The 16477-nt window shown below is 36.9% G+C and overlaps 1 protein-coding gene and 1 pseudogene across 1 annotated transcript in view; both read left to right on the top strand.

The window, feature by feature from the left end:
* LOC125840524 (uncharacterized) overlaps window positions 1-16477 on the top strand; it is a 246636-nt gene that overhangs the window by 13000 nt on the left and 217159 nt on the right. The window lies entirely within an intron of this gene.
* On the top strand, window positions 2258-6312 carry LOC125840556 (uncharacterized; annotated as a pseudogene).

The raw sequence follows: 16477 nt of genomic DNA on the forward strand, positions 1-16477 counted from the left end.
TGATTTAGTGTGCAAGGGCAAGAATTCAAGTTTGTAACAGGTCTTAATCCTTTAACTCTTCTATTTTCCAGAATTTGAATGAACAATTGTACTTTCTTGTTTTCTAATAGCATGAGTAGCTAAAACGCCCTAGTTCTGGGGCTATAGCTACGAATGAATTGTTGATTATTTGAGGTGTTATGAATTAATTATTGGTTGTCATTATGAGTTACTTCTATATTCTTGTTTTAGTATTTCTTAACTGGCCATCTAGAGATAAATTTAGTGTCTAACCTTAAAATCGAGAGAGAAGAGGTTAGATAGACCAAAGAATATAGAGAGCTTGATCGACCCGTTAAGTCAAGGTGATTTGTGTTCAGGAGTGACTCCCGGACGAACAACTCGCTTGGTTACGAAATAGGATGAAATATAAATGCTCGTTAATTAGTTTATTTATCCCCTCTCAACGATGTAGTTAGATAGCTAATTGGAGTAGGCGACTGGAGGTGTGTAGTCCGACTCATACAATTAACCATGTAAACCAGTAACTTGACAACTGAAATTAGTTCTATGCCAATAATATGATACATGATATTCAGTGGATGCTACAGCCCTGGAATTGCTTTAAACCTGCTTGAAACATTATATCAAAATTGTTCACAATTAGTTACTTTCATTTAGTCTATAATCAGTCGTAGTTAACAATTAATCATCAACTCTTTGAAAAGATTACTTTTACTTTTATTTGTAGAATTAAGTGGTAAGTATAAATTAATTATAAGTCCCTTGGGAACGATAACTCGTTTCTTCAAGAATCTATATTAATTACGCAACCACGTACACTTGCGTGTATACTGGGGAGCAACAAGTTTTTGGCGCTGCTGCCGGGGACTTAAAAATTGATTTATATTCAAACTTCTTAAGTCTACAACAATATATTCAGATATTAAATACTTGATCTTAGCTTGTGTATTGCATGTACTTGACTTTCAGGTCTGGCTCGGAAAGGAGATCTTGTCGAACCTTACAACGAATCGAAAAGTGTTTTATGCCAGCGCAGAAAAATGAATCAGGAGCGACAAGGAGAATTGGGGTTAGGTATTCCGGGAAACATTTATGATGATAATCAAGCCAATGTGAATAACCCGGAAAACGTGAATAACCCAAGGAACCCGAATAACCAAGGAGGACCGCCTGTTGTTCCCGCAAGACCAGTCCGTGATGTGGCAGTCCCACTTACAGCCAACCTGGAATCCAGTATTAAGAAACCTCCACCGGGGGGTAGATTTGAACTAAAGCAGAAGATGGTGCATATCCTTCATACTAATAGGCAATTCACTGTTCTCCCCCATGAGGATCCTCAAGTCCATCTTAGAAATTTCATAGACATTACCAATACATACATCCCAATTGGAGTCTCATCAGACTATGTAAGTTGACTTTGTTCCCATACTCATTGCTAAGAGTTGCAAGGCGTTGGTTAGACTCTGAGCCACCAAACTCCATCACTACTTGGGATGATTTAGCAAAGAAGTTCTTGAGTCGATTTTTTCCATCCAAGAAAACCGCCAAGCTGAGGGGTGAGATAATAAACTTTGCTCAAAAGCAAGGAGAGGACATGTACCAAGCATGGGCACGCTTCAAACAAATGTTGAATGCTTGCCCGCACCACATGCAAACCAATGAGGTACTTTGTCACACTTTCTTTGAAGGTTTAGACTATAATGCTCGTTCTCTTCTTAATAGCGCAGCAGGTGGACAGGCCCTAGCCATAACAAGTGAAGAGTTTTTCGCCTTACTCGATAAACTCTCTGAAGGGAACCAAGGGTATGAGGGTGAAATGTCTAGAAATTCAACCCAAAAGGTTGCAGGGATCTTAGATGTAGACCAAGCTACTTCCATAAATGCCAAATTAAATGCAATGCAACATAACATTACATTGCAATTTAAACAAATAGCTCTAAATCAGGTTCCGGTAAACGTAGTACAACAGGCAGCAAATTGGTGTGAAGTATGTGGTAGTGGAACTCATGAAACCGAGCAATGTGAGGCAAACCCGGATTTCGTAAACTATGTGGGTAATGCGCAGAGGGGCGGAGTGCAACAAAACTATGGTAATACTTACAATCCCAGTTGGAAGAACCGTCCTAACTTCTCGTGGGGTGGTAATCAAAACCGAAATTAGACGCAAGGGGTTAACCAATACCATTCTCAAAGGGCTGGGCAACAGTACTACAATCCTAACCAAAGCTCAAATACTAGTGCACAAAAAGGGGGGATGACCAATGAAGAGCTAATCCAAAAGCTCATGACTGAAATAGGGACCAAATTAAATGCTAGAATAGATAAGCAGGATGAGAACATTAGAAACATCCAGATGTCCCAATTGAGTTTAGACAAACAAGTTGTGCAAGTGGCCAATTCTCTGAACTTGCGTCCCCAAGGTGTGCTACCCGGTGATACTGAGCCAAATCCAAAGCAATTGCATGCGGTAAGTACTAGAGGTGGGCTGCACTTAGAAGAACTAGCTCCAAATAAGAGAGACACCGAGGAAAGTAACAAACCAAAGAAGGTGGAACAGGTAGTAAAAAGCTCCAATGTTGAGGTATCCGTTCCTCAAAAGAAATTACCGCCTCCATTTCAGCAAAGGCTCAAAAAGCAGAATGAAGATGAATGCTTCGGTAAGTTTCTCTCTCTCCTTAAACAGGTTCACATTAATCTACCTTTGGTTGATATTTTGCAGGGTATACCGAAGTATGCTAAATACGTGAAGGACATTATGGCTAGCAAGAGGAGGCTCACGGAATATGAAACTGTGGCACTTACTGAGGAGTGTAGCTCAAGGATTCAAAAGAGACTGCCCAAAAAGTTAAAAGATCCGGGTAGCTTTACTGTGCAGATTACAATTGGGCAAAGTGTTCACGCCCGGGGGTTGTGTGATTTGGGGGCTAGTATAAATTTAATGCCCTTATCTTTGTATCTAAAACTGGGGTTGGGTAGTCCAAAAAGAACCACTGTTATTCTTCAACTTGCCGATAGATCCATTGTTAGGCCAGAGGGGGTGGTAGAAAATGTGTTAGTGCAAGTAGGTTCATTGATTTTTCTGGTAGATTTTGTGGTATTAGACTTTGAACCCGATCCTGAAGTTCCATTCATTTTGGGACGTCCTTTTTTTGGCCACAGGTAAGGCATTGATTGATGTAGCAGCTGGTCATTCTATTACTGTGGTTGATCGCCTAGTAGAGGCATATTCAGTTGTGCCTGACGACCCATTAGGAAGAGTGTTAGTAAGTCATAAGAGAGATGAAGGCATTGAGGCTCAAGAGATAGAAACATGTCTGAATCTGGCACTAGTGGAGCCTCACAAGCGAAGAGTAGAACCATTAGAGCGTGAGTTAGGGCCACCACCAAAACCCTCCATTGAGGAGGCCCTAAAGCTGGAACTGAAAACACTGTCGGCTCACCTCAGGTATGCATTCTTGGGTACTAATGAAACTTTGCATGTTATACTTTCTGTAGAGTTGTCTGAATTTCAGGTTGGAGCGGCATTGCGGATTCTAAAGCGGAGAAAAAGAGCTATTGGATGGCAGATGGCTGACATCCATGGGATTAGTCCAGCGTTATGTATGCACAGAATCTACATGGAAGAGGATCATAAGCCAAGTGCACAACATCAACGTCGACTAAATTCTTTGATGAAAGAAGTGGTGAGAAAAGAGGTAATAAAGTGGCTAGATGCTGGAATTATGTACCCAATCTCTGATAGTGAGTGGGTAAGTCTGGTACAATGTGTTCCTAAGAAGGGAGGTATGACAGTGGTAAGGAACGAAAAGAATGAGTTGATTCCTACTAGAACAGTAACCAGGTGGAGAATTTGCATGGATTATCGAAAATTAAATGATGCTACCCGGAAAGATCACTACCCCGTTCCCTTCATTGATCAAATGATTGACCGACTAGCAGGACAGGAGTACTATTGTTTCTTAGATGGGTATTCCGGTTACAACCAGATCTTGATTGCACTCGAGGATTAGGAAAAAACCACGTTCACTTGTCCTTATGGTACCTATGCTTTCAAACGTATGCCATTCGGACTTTGCAATGCACCAGCAACTTTTCAAAGGTGTATGATGGACATTTTTCATGATATAGTGGAAGACTTTGTAGAGGTGTTCATGGATGATTTCTCTGTCTTTGGGAAGTCTTTTGAGGTATGTCTCCAAAATCTTGATAAAGTACTTGTTAGATGTGAGGACACTAACTTAGTGCTGAACTGGGAAAAGTATCATTTCTTGGTAAAAGAGGGGATATTGTTGGGACACAAGGTGTCTAAATCTGGTTTGGAGGTTGATAAGGTTAAGGTAGAAGTTATTGATAAATTGCCCCCTCCTATTTCTGTAAAAGGTGTGCGTAGTTTTCTTGGTCATGCAGGTTTTTACAGGCGTTTCATCAAGGATTTTTCCAAGATTGCAAGACCTATGTGCAGTCTCTTGGAGAAGGAGGTGAAGTTTGACTTCGATGAGATTTGCTTAAAAGCTTTTGAAATGTTGAAGAGGAACTTAATTGAAGCTCCCATCTTAATTGCTCCTAATTGGGAATTACCATTTGAACTCATGTGTGATGCAAGCGACGTAGCAGTAGGTGCAGTGTTGGGACAAAGAAAGAATAAATTGTTCCACTCGATCTATTATGCAAGCAAGACCCTTGACGCTACACAAACTAATTACACAGTGACTGAGAAGGAAATGTTGGCTCTAGTGTTCACCTTCGACAAGTTCAGATCGTATTTGGTAGGTACTAAAGTGATTGTTTTTACTGACCATGCAGCTATTAGATACCTATTCAACAAGAAGGATGTTACACCAAGGCTAATTCGATAGATATTGCTTCTCCAAGAATTTGACCTGGAGATCAAAGATAGGAAAGGTATTGAGAATCAAATAGCAGATCACTTATCTAGGTTGGAGGATTTTTCACATGTGAACGAAGGTGAGCAAATTCGGGAAGAGTTTCCGGATGAACAATTGATGGCACTAGATATCTCTCAAGTACCATGGTATGTAGACATTGTGAATTTGATAGTAAGTGGCGATTATCCTCCGGGTGCAACCACCCAACAAAAGAAAAAGCTTAATATGATGCCAAGTTCTACATTTGGGATGAACCATTCTTGTTTAAGCAAGGCATAGATCGGGTAGTGAGACGGTGCATTCCAGAATCTGAGGTTCACAAAGTGCTTGAGAGTTGTCATACTAGTCCATATGGAGGTCACCATGGAGGAGAGCGTACTTCTCATAAGGTACTACAATCTGGTTTCTTTTGGCCCTCTTTATTTAAAGATTCTATTTCTTTTGTGAAGGGTTGTGATAAATGCCAAAGGTTGGGTACTATTTCAAGAAGACATGAGATGCCACTCAGTAACATTTTGGAGGTGGAAATATTTTATGTGTGGGGTATTGACTTCATGGGTCCCTTCCCACCATCTAGTGGCAACCAATACATTCTTGTGGCTGTGGATCATGTGAGTAAATGGGTGGAGGCTGTAGCTCTTCCTTCCAATGATTCAAGGGTGGTGATAAAGTTCATCAAGAAGCACATCTTCACTCGCTTTGGCACTCCGAGGGCAATTATAAGTGATGGAGGTAAGCATTTCATTAACCATCTAGTTAAGAATCTTCTTGCTAAGTATGGTATTCGTCATAAGGTTGCTACAGCTTACCATCCTCAAACAAGTGGTCAAGTGGAGGTGTCAAATAGAGAGGTGAAGCAATTTTGCAAAAAACGGTGAATGCGAAAAGGAAAGATTGGTCTGATAAACTAGATTATGTGTTGTGGGCATATAGGACTGCGTACAAGATACCAATAGGGACTTCTCCCTATCACATAGTATTTGGGAAGGCATGTCACCTTCCGGTGGAATTAGAGCATCAAGCATATTAGGCAATTAAGAAGCTGAACTTAGACCCCGAGCTAGCCGGTAAAAAGAGAGTGAATCAGATGCATGAACTTGAGGAGTTTAGGCTCCATGCTTATGAGAATGCCAAGCTATACAAAGAAAAGACAAAGAGGTGGCATGACAAGCACATTGTAGCTCGTACCTTCAATCCAGGAGATAATGTACTACTCTTAAACTCTAGACTAAGGTTATTCCCCGGAAAACTAAGGTCGAAGTGGAGTGGTCCATTCAAAGTGGTTAGAATGACTCAACATGTGGCAGTTGAACTTCAAGGTGAGACTGACCCTACTTTCTTGGTCAATGGGCAAAGAGTGAAGCACTATTTCGGTGAGGATTCGGATCGTGATCGAGAAGCTCTTGAGCTCAATGATGAATGATCCAAGTTGCATCGTGCCGCGACGTTAAATCAAGCGCTACATAGGAGGCAACCCATGAACAAAATGTAACAAATAGATAGTATGTCTTCGAATTCTTGAAATTGTTTATTTTAGCATAGTTTCAATTCTTAGAATGTAGGTTAGTTATAGTTAGATAAGATTTTTCTTTCATTAATTGTAAAAATAAATAAATAAAAAAAATTAACTGTAGCCAGACGCACTGCAGGCGCGCCGCGCTTGGCATATAAGTTCAGAGCGCCTTTTTAGGCGCTATACTGGCACATCACACCCCTATCGCGTCCCTGCCCAGATTTTTTAAAATTTGGGTTTTTACCCGGAGAAAGCCCGACTCACTCCCCTTAAATCCCTACAAACTCCCAATTCTCTCCCCCATTCTAATACAAACCGCCCAAAACCCCCTAACTTCTCTCCAACTCTTCTTATTCTTCTCACCTTTCATCTTCTACTTCCTCCATTTTTACTCCTATCCAAACTCTTCTTTTTCCCCACCACCAACTATAAATCCTCCACTTCCCCTCTTCTCTTTCACTTCTAAACCATCCTCCTCAAACCATATTTTTTTCTCCTCTCCTCAATAACCAATCCGAACCCCCCCCCCCATTTATTCTAATCTTCCCTATAGTTTTCTCTTCTTAACAGGTTTCAATGGCACCTAAGGTGAAGAATGTGGCTGGGTCTAAGTGAAGTAGAAAGGGTGAAGCATCCCAATCATCTAGCGGTCGGAAACCGGTTCAAAAATTCGGCAAAAAAGGCTATAGAAAGGTATGGATGGGACTGGTTTGCATGTCAACAAGAGGTGAAGTATATGGGCGATGAATTTGTGAATGAGGTACGGTTACAGTCACAATTTCCTGCTATATATTAGACTGTTAATGATTTGGGTTTGCGGTTCATCTTTGATAATCCGGGAGATTGCAATTTGATGTTAGTGAGAGAATTTTATGCCAATTGGTTAACTGAAACAAAATATAAAACTGTGCCGATTAGGGGGAAAGATGTCAGGTTTTCTGCCCGATTTCTAAATGAGTTGTTAGGAACCCCGAATTGTGACCCTGATGAGTTTAATAGCTTGAAGGATAAACCTCCTTATAGGGATATCCGGCATACCTTGTGTGGGGTTGATTCGACTGCTAGGTAAGAAAGGAGTAAGGATACTGGGAGGCATAATACCCTCAATTTTGCTAACTTTAATCAGGTTGCTCGGGTGTGGCTGAAATTAGTGTGTAGTGTGTTGTTGCCTGCTAAACATTTAACTGAGGTAACTCGGGATAGGGTGGTGTTAGTTTACATGCTGATGAAGGGTATGCCCATTAATGTTTGGTCAATTATGAGGCAAAATATGATGAAATTTTGAAATAATATGCGGTGGAGATTCTGTTATGGGGGGTTCATCACCCATTTTCGGAGGGTTGAAGGTATTGAAGAGGAGGCAGTGGACATGACTGTTGCGTATCACCCGAACCTGACAAGTAAGTTAGTCGATGTGACCCAAACTAAGGCACTAGATCTGTCACATGGACCTGTCTTGTCTGCCCAAGAGAGGCAAGCCCGTGATGATAGCATCATGGCAAGAATGTTTGGTATGGCAGAGCTGTAGTTGCGCATAGGAAGGCGTCCAGTTACTGATGCTGAGATGGAAACTATGGCGGAACGATATCTGTTGTCTGAGAGTGCCATTTTTTTGTGCAAGACTGGTCCTGCCTTTGTAGAGCCGTTGGATGATGATGAGCCTACTACTGACGAGGCTATGGATGATGAGGAGGAGGCTGTTGATGCCGCTGATGAAGTGAATGCCTTCATGGTGTTCGATGACCGTGACGCCGAGGCCTAGCGGCCTGAGGGAGTATTCCTAACTCTATACTTTGCCTTAATTATGCATTGAGGACAATGCTTACTTTTCAAGTGTGGGGTGGGGTAATATGTCTCTGTTGTATATAGCTATTTACTGCTTTATCGAGTCTAGTGGTAGCTTTTAGTTAAAGTTTAAAAAAAAAATTAGGTTCATCAGCGTTTGTTTTCGGTACTTTTACTGAGGATTGTCCCTTTGAACCTACTAGAACTAATTTATGGCTTTATTGAGTTTTAAGAGTCGTCATAGGAGTGACAGTTTCCAATGATGGATGGATGACGACCGTCTTAAGGAAAAATTAGTCACATAGAAGAGTAGGATTGAGAAACCAACCTTGGCCTTTTGAAACTATGTCCGAAGAGGTTAGCCAAATGTCATGAGTAGTCCCAAGCATATGTTCTTAGTGTTCACTCCAAGTAAAAATAAATGGGCTTAATTGTGTAATGATACCGTAATGCAAGTTGTAAGAGCATGTTGGTTGATATACTCTTATATGTGTCATAATGCCATGTGTGGTGCGAATTGATTGGTTATTTCTTAACTTGATATCTAGAACACTTGCCTTGTGTGTGTCGAACTAGTAGCGTATATGACTTAAGGAATGTGATTGAGGCGCTTCTTTGAAACAAATAATTCTTAACTCTACGTGTATGCCTACCATTGAAATCATCCTTAGTGAAGCCCCATTGAGCCTTTATGTTTATTGATAAACCACATGATAAGCCAAAAACTCGTTGCTTGATACCAAGTCTTTTGATCCCGTGAAAAGTCTTTAATGCACTATGTTAAGAATAAGGGTTGGAAAATGTTGGTTGAAATAGCAAAGAGTGAAGTGCTACATTGTGTGAAAAAGAAAATTCTATTTTGGCTCTGGTCCTTAGCGACAATGTGCACCTCAACTAAACGTGAGGGTGGCTAATTTAGAATTATGCTCAAAACATTGGCCCTGATCCTATCAAGGATAATGTGTACCTTACTCAGATGTCAAAAATCTAAAGATTGGGTGGCTAGTGCAAAGACATTTTTTTTTTTTAAATGATGGAAAAGAAATAAAGGGCAAATGTGGAGCAACAAAAAGGGTTAATAGTCATGAAGTGTGTACAAGGATGAAAGATCTATAAAGAAAATTGTTGGCTAAATAATGACATGTGCATTAGGGAGGTGTAGTCACTAAAATGATTCCTAAATATTCCCTCCCTTACCTTAAGCCTACATTACAACCTAATGAAAGTCCTCTTGATTCCTTGAGAAATATGTGTGGAAGTCATAATACACTTTTGGCAAGCCTATGGCATGTTGAGAAAAGTAAGAACGTCTTTTGTGAGGGTGAGTTGACTGTCGAAAAATAGGCCTTGTTGATATTGCAAGTTGTTTGAGTGAAAGGCTTTACTAAACAAGAACAAGTGAGGGCATTCATGGCATATATAAGATTATCGAATTGATATGTTTGTATGAGTTTGCATTAGCCCGAAAAAAATAAAATGATAAAAAGGTCACTCTTTGAGCATGTGTTGTACTTGGTGTAAATGTTGTGAAATTATTGCACCCATTGTGAACTACAAGATCATGATCAAAAAAAATGTTTGGTTGATTTTGAGGTGGGTTGATAAGTCCAAGGGTTGATAGTCTGGAGATTGTTTGAGGACAAACAAAGTTCTAAGTGTGGGGTGGTGATCTTAGGCATATTTACATGCCCAAGTTGCCAATAATTGCCCATAAGTCAATAAGATTGAAAGACGATCTCTAGTCCTTAGCTTAAATTTTGGTGTAACTTGTGATGATTGTACACTTACACACATGATTAGTTGTTTCAGGAACTCTCAAGGGAATTGGAGTCAACTTGAAGAAAAGAGATGTAAAAGAGCATAAAATGGCCAAGGATGAAGACCCCAGGGCCAGGCGCACTGCTAGGCGCGAGGCGCCAAGGGCCAAATTTCAGAGACGCCACTCAGAGGCTCTGAGAGGCGCGACGCACCCGGGTAAAAAGTTCAGAGGCAAGTTTCAGGCGCGAAGAGAGGCGCGACACCCCACCATGATGCCGACTTTTCCAGCAAACATTCAACTAAATAGGACTCCTTGTTGGCTTGGGATTGGGTCATAGTTTTTCTAATTATTATAAATAGATCTATAAGGTTCATTAGTAAAGGTCGACTTTTGATTTAGTGTGCAAGGGAAAGAATTCAAGTTTGTAACAGGTCTTAATCCTTTAACTCTTCTATTTCCAGAATTTGAATGAACAATTGTACTTTCTTGTTTTCTAATAGCATGAGTAGCTAAAACGCCCTAGTTCTGGGGCTGTAGCTACGAATGAATTGTTGATTATGTGAGGTGTTATGAATTAATTCTTGGTTGTCATTATGAGTTACTTCTATATTCTTGTTTTAGTATTTCTTGACTGGCCATCTAGAGATAAATTTAGTGTCTAACCTTAAAATCGAGAGAGGAGAGGTTGGATAGACCAAAGAATATAGAGAGCTTGATCGACCCGTTAAGTCAAGGTGATTTGTGTTCAGGAGTGACGCCCGGATGAACAACTCGCTTGGTTACGAAACAGGATGAAATATAAATGCTCGCCAGTTAGTTTATTTATCCCCGCTCAACGATGTAGTTAGATAGCTAATTGGAGTAGGTGACTAGAGGTGTGTAGCCCGACTCATACAATTAACCATGTAAACCAGTAACTTGACAACTGAAATTAGTTCTATGCCAATAATATGATACATGATATTCAGTGGATGCTACTGCCCTGGAATTGCTTTAAACCTGCTTGAAACATTATATCACAATTGTTCACAATTAGTTACTTTCATTTAGTCTCTAATCAGTAGTAGTTAACAATTAATCATCAACTCTTTGAAAAGATTACTTTTACTTTTATTTGTAGAATTAAGTGGTAAATATAAATTAATTATAAGTCCCTTGGGAACGATAACTCGTTTCTTCAAGAATCTATATTACTTACGCGACCACGTACACTTGCGTGTATACTGGGGAGCAACAGGACCCACTTCGTTAAGGATGTCCTATACTCCGGCAGGGTATATGACAGTTCTGGCATTGTGGGTGAGATGATGCATCATCACGTTGTTCGTAGTGATGGTTGTCGGTTAGAGAATCTCTCAAATAAGAGTAAAGAGTCTATTATTGTATTTTTATATACATTGAGTTGCTATCAACAATTTTAAAAGCTTTATACATCTTGCATCTTTTATTCTTGCATCTATACAGGGTGGAGTTGAGTATTTTTTAACTGAGTTTAGTTGAGTTGAGTTGAGACGAGGTGACTATGTCTTCCTTTCTATTAGTTCAAGTTATATGTTATGTTTCAGTGTTCCCCTTACATGTTTGTACATTTAATGTACTAACACCATTTGGGTTGCATCATTTGATGATGCAGATACAGGTATTCAGGATTATCAACCGACACTCTGTTGATCTAGTGGCATTCCAGCTAGCTTTGGTGAGCCTCCTTGCTTTTCGGAGGGCTTCACAGTTAGATTTCAGTTTATTTAGGTTGTCGTGGGTCTTGTCTTGACTTCCATCATAGTATTTTAAAGGCTTCATACACAAAAGTTTTGAGGAGTCTTTTCCCTATCTTCCTTTGTGATGTTTTGAGACTTGAAGTAAATCTTTTATGTTTAATTATATACTTTCAGACTTCTATTGAGACCTTATGAGTTAATGCAGTAATTGAGTTCCTATATTCTTCAGTAAGTCTTCCACTGAGTAATTAGCCAGACCAAGGGTTAGCTTGGAGATCAACATTGATTTTCCAGTGTCGGTTACGCCTAGGTGTAGACTCGTGGAGTGACAATATGAATTTGAATACAACACAAAATTTACTCCCAAATTAAAAACAATCACATTCCATGAAAATGCACAACAACAAATACAAAGGAATATAAAAAATGGGTCAAGATGCACACTAGCTATTGACATTAGCATCTTGAAGTTATTTCTAAAGAATCAATATTATACTAATTCAAAGAAATATATAATAGAAGATGAGCACAGAAAGGGGATTAACATGGAAAATAAACAATGCAACCAAATAAAAATTAATTCAACTGAATACTATAATGTAAAAAAAAATTATATATACAATTATGAACAAGAAATAATTAATTTTCCTGTTATTTTTGTTCTTCTAAAAATTAAATTGTTGCTTCTAATAACTGCAATCAATACTTGATGTGTCATATAGTTTCATTTTCTCCCTGATAGAGCAAGGGTGAGCTCAAGATTGAGCTCCTCATTTTCTAGATTATCCTCATTTAATTTTGGGAAATTGATTTTGGCTTTAAGGCCGCGATACATCCTCATCGCCTTAAGATAAGTTTTTGCAGCTTCTTCTTTTCTATCAAAGGTCCCAAGCTAGACACGTACTTTCTGATTTGTAATATCAGTTTTGTACTTACCCCATGTAATTTTCCTAACACTCCTATATCGAATCTCAGTTGGGGTTACAACTATTGTCACTATAGCTACAATGCCATTTTCTAGGTTATCCTCATTTTACATCGGGAAATTAAGTTTGGATTTATCACCGTGATACATTCTCGTAGCCTTATCATAAGCCCTTGCGGCTTCTTCTTGTGTATCAAAGTTCCCAAGCCAGACACATACTTTTTGGTTTGCAAACTCAGCTTTGTACTTTCCCTGTGACCTCTTCCTCACACCCGTATATGGAACCTCATTTGGGGTGACAATCGTTGTTACTACAACTACAATGCAATTTTCTCTCTCTGTCATCTGAAAATATAGACGAAATTTAATATGAAAATATGGAAGGAATATTTTATATACAGAGAAGACTTAGTGAGTGAAAAAGGATGATGAAGCCTAATTTATATAGTTGTTTCTTAGGGGATACATTTGGTCTAGTGATTAATTTACATGGCATTTAAGTTATTTTAGTAAAATACATTGAAGATACAAGTTGCTCGAAAATAAAAAATAAATTGACTCTTCCGAAAAAAATAGTAGAAATAATTAATCTCATTCCGAGTTTATTATTCGTTAGGCTACCTGTAATTTTTAAAATTTACTTTTTTTCCAAAACAAACAAAAAAGTTCATCCCTTGAACTAAATATACTATTAGTTAAGCAATATTTTTATATTTTATTCTGATAAGTGTGAATGATATATTTACATTTTATTTTATTTCTTAATACATGATTGACATTATAAAATTGCATGTTTTATTAAGTATCTTTTTCTATTTTTCCAACAGACCCCATCCCACCCACCCTCATCAAATAAAGGAAAAATATATATAATTTTTTCCTTCTTGTTTTTAAAATGTTTACTCAAGTCAATAAAATAAGGAGATCCAAAAAGTTTTAAAGAATTTTTTTGGTGAAACACTAATCCATTTACAAATATATATTGAGTTTCATTTGCATATTGTATTTGATAGGTTAAAATTTAATAACGTTTTGTAAAAAAGAAAAATACAGGTTTTGTCAAATTACTAGGAATATTTTTTAATAATAGAATATCATGACTATACACAAGTAGACTATGTATTTTGCATTTCCTAATTCCTTCTTGAGGAGTTATTTCCATTTCTTTTGTTCTACTAGATGGTGTCAGCTTCTTTATTATTTATGTATTTCAGTTGCAAAATGATTCTTATAATTAATTGAAAAGTTGCAAACTAAGATTGTTGAATTTTTTAAGGTCAGACATGAAGAAGGAGAAATATAAGTTCATGAAGAAGATCTCATTGCAAACATTTTTTTCATTGCATACTTCATTGTGAGTACTATAGTTTTTTCAGTTTTTTATTGTGGTTAAAAGAGGTGAGTACTATAGTTATATAATCTCGAAGTTAATATCTCAAAAGGTCACTCGACATAAAAATTTATTTAACAAAGTCATTAAACTATGTTTTATATCAATAAAATCATTCAACTTAGGCTTTTTGATCAATAAAATCACTCATCTAAATTTACGTTAAAAGAAAATCTAACCTAATAATTAAAATATCTTTTATGCCATATATAACTATAGACCCCATAAATAAATAAAATTTTAAGAAAATTAAATTTTCGTTTATGATAAAACTATATTAGTAAAATAAATAAATAAATATATATATATATATATATATATATCATAATTGGTGATTTTCTGTAAGAAAAAAAAACTGACCAATTGTTGTAGATTGGTGATTAATCAGGGGAATTATTGAGAGTATCAGTTGAAATTGTTGCAAATTTTAAGTGTTTCAGTGTGTTACTTTCACCATTAACGTGAACATGGTCGAAAAACGCTTCGTTTTAAATATAAAACAATTTACATCTGATAATTTCTTACCATATGAATTAAAATCTATAATATTTTTTGTCCGTTAAAACTCCTTAATAAGTTTTTATATTATTTTTATATATTTGTGAAATTTATAATCATATGGCATAAAACAAATATTTTATTTGTCAAATTAGATTTTTTAATGTAAAATTTAGTTTAGTGATTTTATTGATACAATAGCCAAAGTTAAGTGATTTTATTGAAACAAAACAAAGTTCAATAACTTTGCTAGATTAATTTCTAAAATTGAGTGATCTTATGAGATATTTAATTCGTTATTTTCGTGGTGACTTTAATAGTTTTTTGTGTGGTTAAATATATGACTATTCCAATATCAATCTACTATTAATTCATTTTGAAGATCTAAAACTCAATAAGCATAAATAAGAGTTTGCTACTTTAAGATCAAACTAAAAGAGAAATTACAATCTCGAAAAGTTGGACCATAAAATTCACCGAATCATTATTCGATGTAGAAAAATAAATCACTGAAAAATGATACATCGAAGAAGACATAATTAAGTTACTATAGTATTAGCATTTTCGAGGTTATCCTCATTTGTCGGCGGGAAATTAAGTTTGGCTTAAGGGCCGTGATACATCCTTGCCGCTGTATCAAAGGCCCTTGCAGCTTCTTCCTCTGTTTTGAAAGTACCAAGCCAGACACATACCTTCTTGATGGGGTTTTTAATCTCAGCTCCATATGTCCCCCATGGCCTCTTTCTCACACCTTTATACCGCACTTCGTTTGGTGGTACATCCACCGCCGTCGTTGTCACATCGTCATTTTTTTTCTTTGCCATTTGAAAAAACTAAAAGAATGTTTTGTATATAGAGAAGACTCAGTTAGTTAAAAGACAATGGAGAGAGTTGTTTATATAGCCATTTCTCAGAGATATATTTAATTTGGTCAATTAATTATTAATTATATTTGGAAAAATAATTGTTGAATTGTTGACTAAGGGTGTGTTTGGTATGAAGGAAAACATTTTCCGGAAAATGTTTTCCAATTTTCTCATGTTTGGTTGGGTTAAATGTTTTGGAAAATGTTTTCCAAATCAACTCATTTTCCTCAAATTTAAGGAAAATGACTTCCTTTCAAAACTTAAGGAAAACATTTTCCAAACCTCTCTTCTAACTTCAAAATTTTATTTTTTCACCCCAACCCACGACCCCCCCCCACCCACCCCACCCACCCCCTACCAGCCCCCACCCCCCAAAAAAAATTTAAGTTCATTTTAAAAAAACTTTCAACTTCAAAATTTTATTTTTTCACCCCAACCCACGAACCCCCCCCCCACCCACCCCCTACCAGCCCCCACCCCCCAAAAAAAATTTAAGTTTGTTTTTAAAAAATATTTTCAATTTCAAAAATTATTTTCTACTCTAGTTAAAATGAAAGATATTTTTCAAAAATATTTTTCATTCATAAGTCAAACACTAAAAATCTTTTCCGGAAAATATTTTCTACTCACCAACCAAACATGAGAAAATAAGTCAAAAATCAACTTGTTTTCCAGGAAAACATTTTCTAGGAAAACATTTTCCATGGAAAACATTTTCCTTCATACCAAACACACCCTAAGATTACATTAATTTTGACTAGGGAAATTCTCTTAATGTTCACTAAGTTTTCATATCAAAAAATAATATTTTAATTAATCATAAGTTCATAACCAATTAAAAATACTCAAAGGTAAGTAAATTGCTAAAAAGGGAATTTATTAATTTAGTTACGACATCATCTTTAGTCTAACAATAAATTTTTTAAAAATTAGTAGGGCGACATGTGGTGTAACCTTGTATTCTAGTGTAAATCAAAGTACTATTATTTTTATTTTTCTCAAATTCTTGTTTAGATTATTAACAGATGACATAAATTAAATTTACTGGCTAAGATTTAATTGATTAAAATAAATCCTAAATTTTAATTTATTTAACATTATATGTAAGGAAAAAATAATCTCTCTTCCTTCTTT

The sequence above is a fragment of the Solanum verrucosum genome, unplaced genomic scaffold, assembly GCF_900185275.1.
Source record: "Solanum verrucosum unplaced genomic scaffold, falcon-dt-bn FXZP01000181.1, whole genome shotgun sequence".
Lineage (NCBI taxonomy): Eukaryota > Viridiplantae > Streptophyta > Magnoliopsida > Solanales > Solanaceae > Solanum > Solanum verrucosum.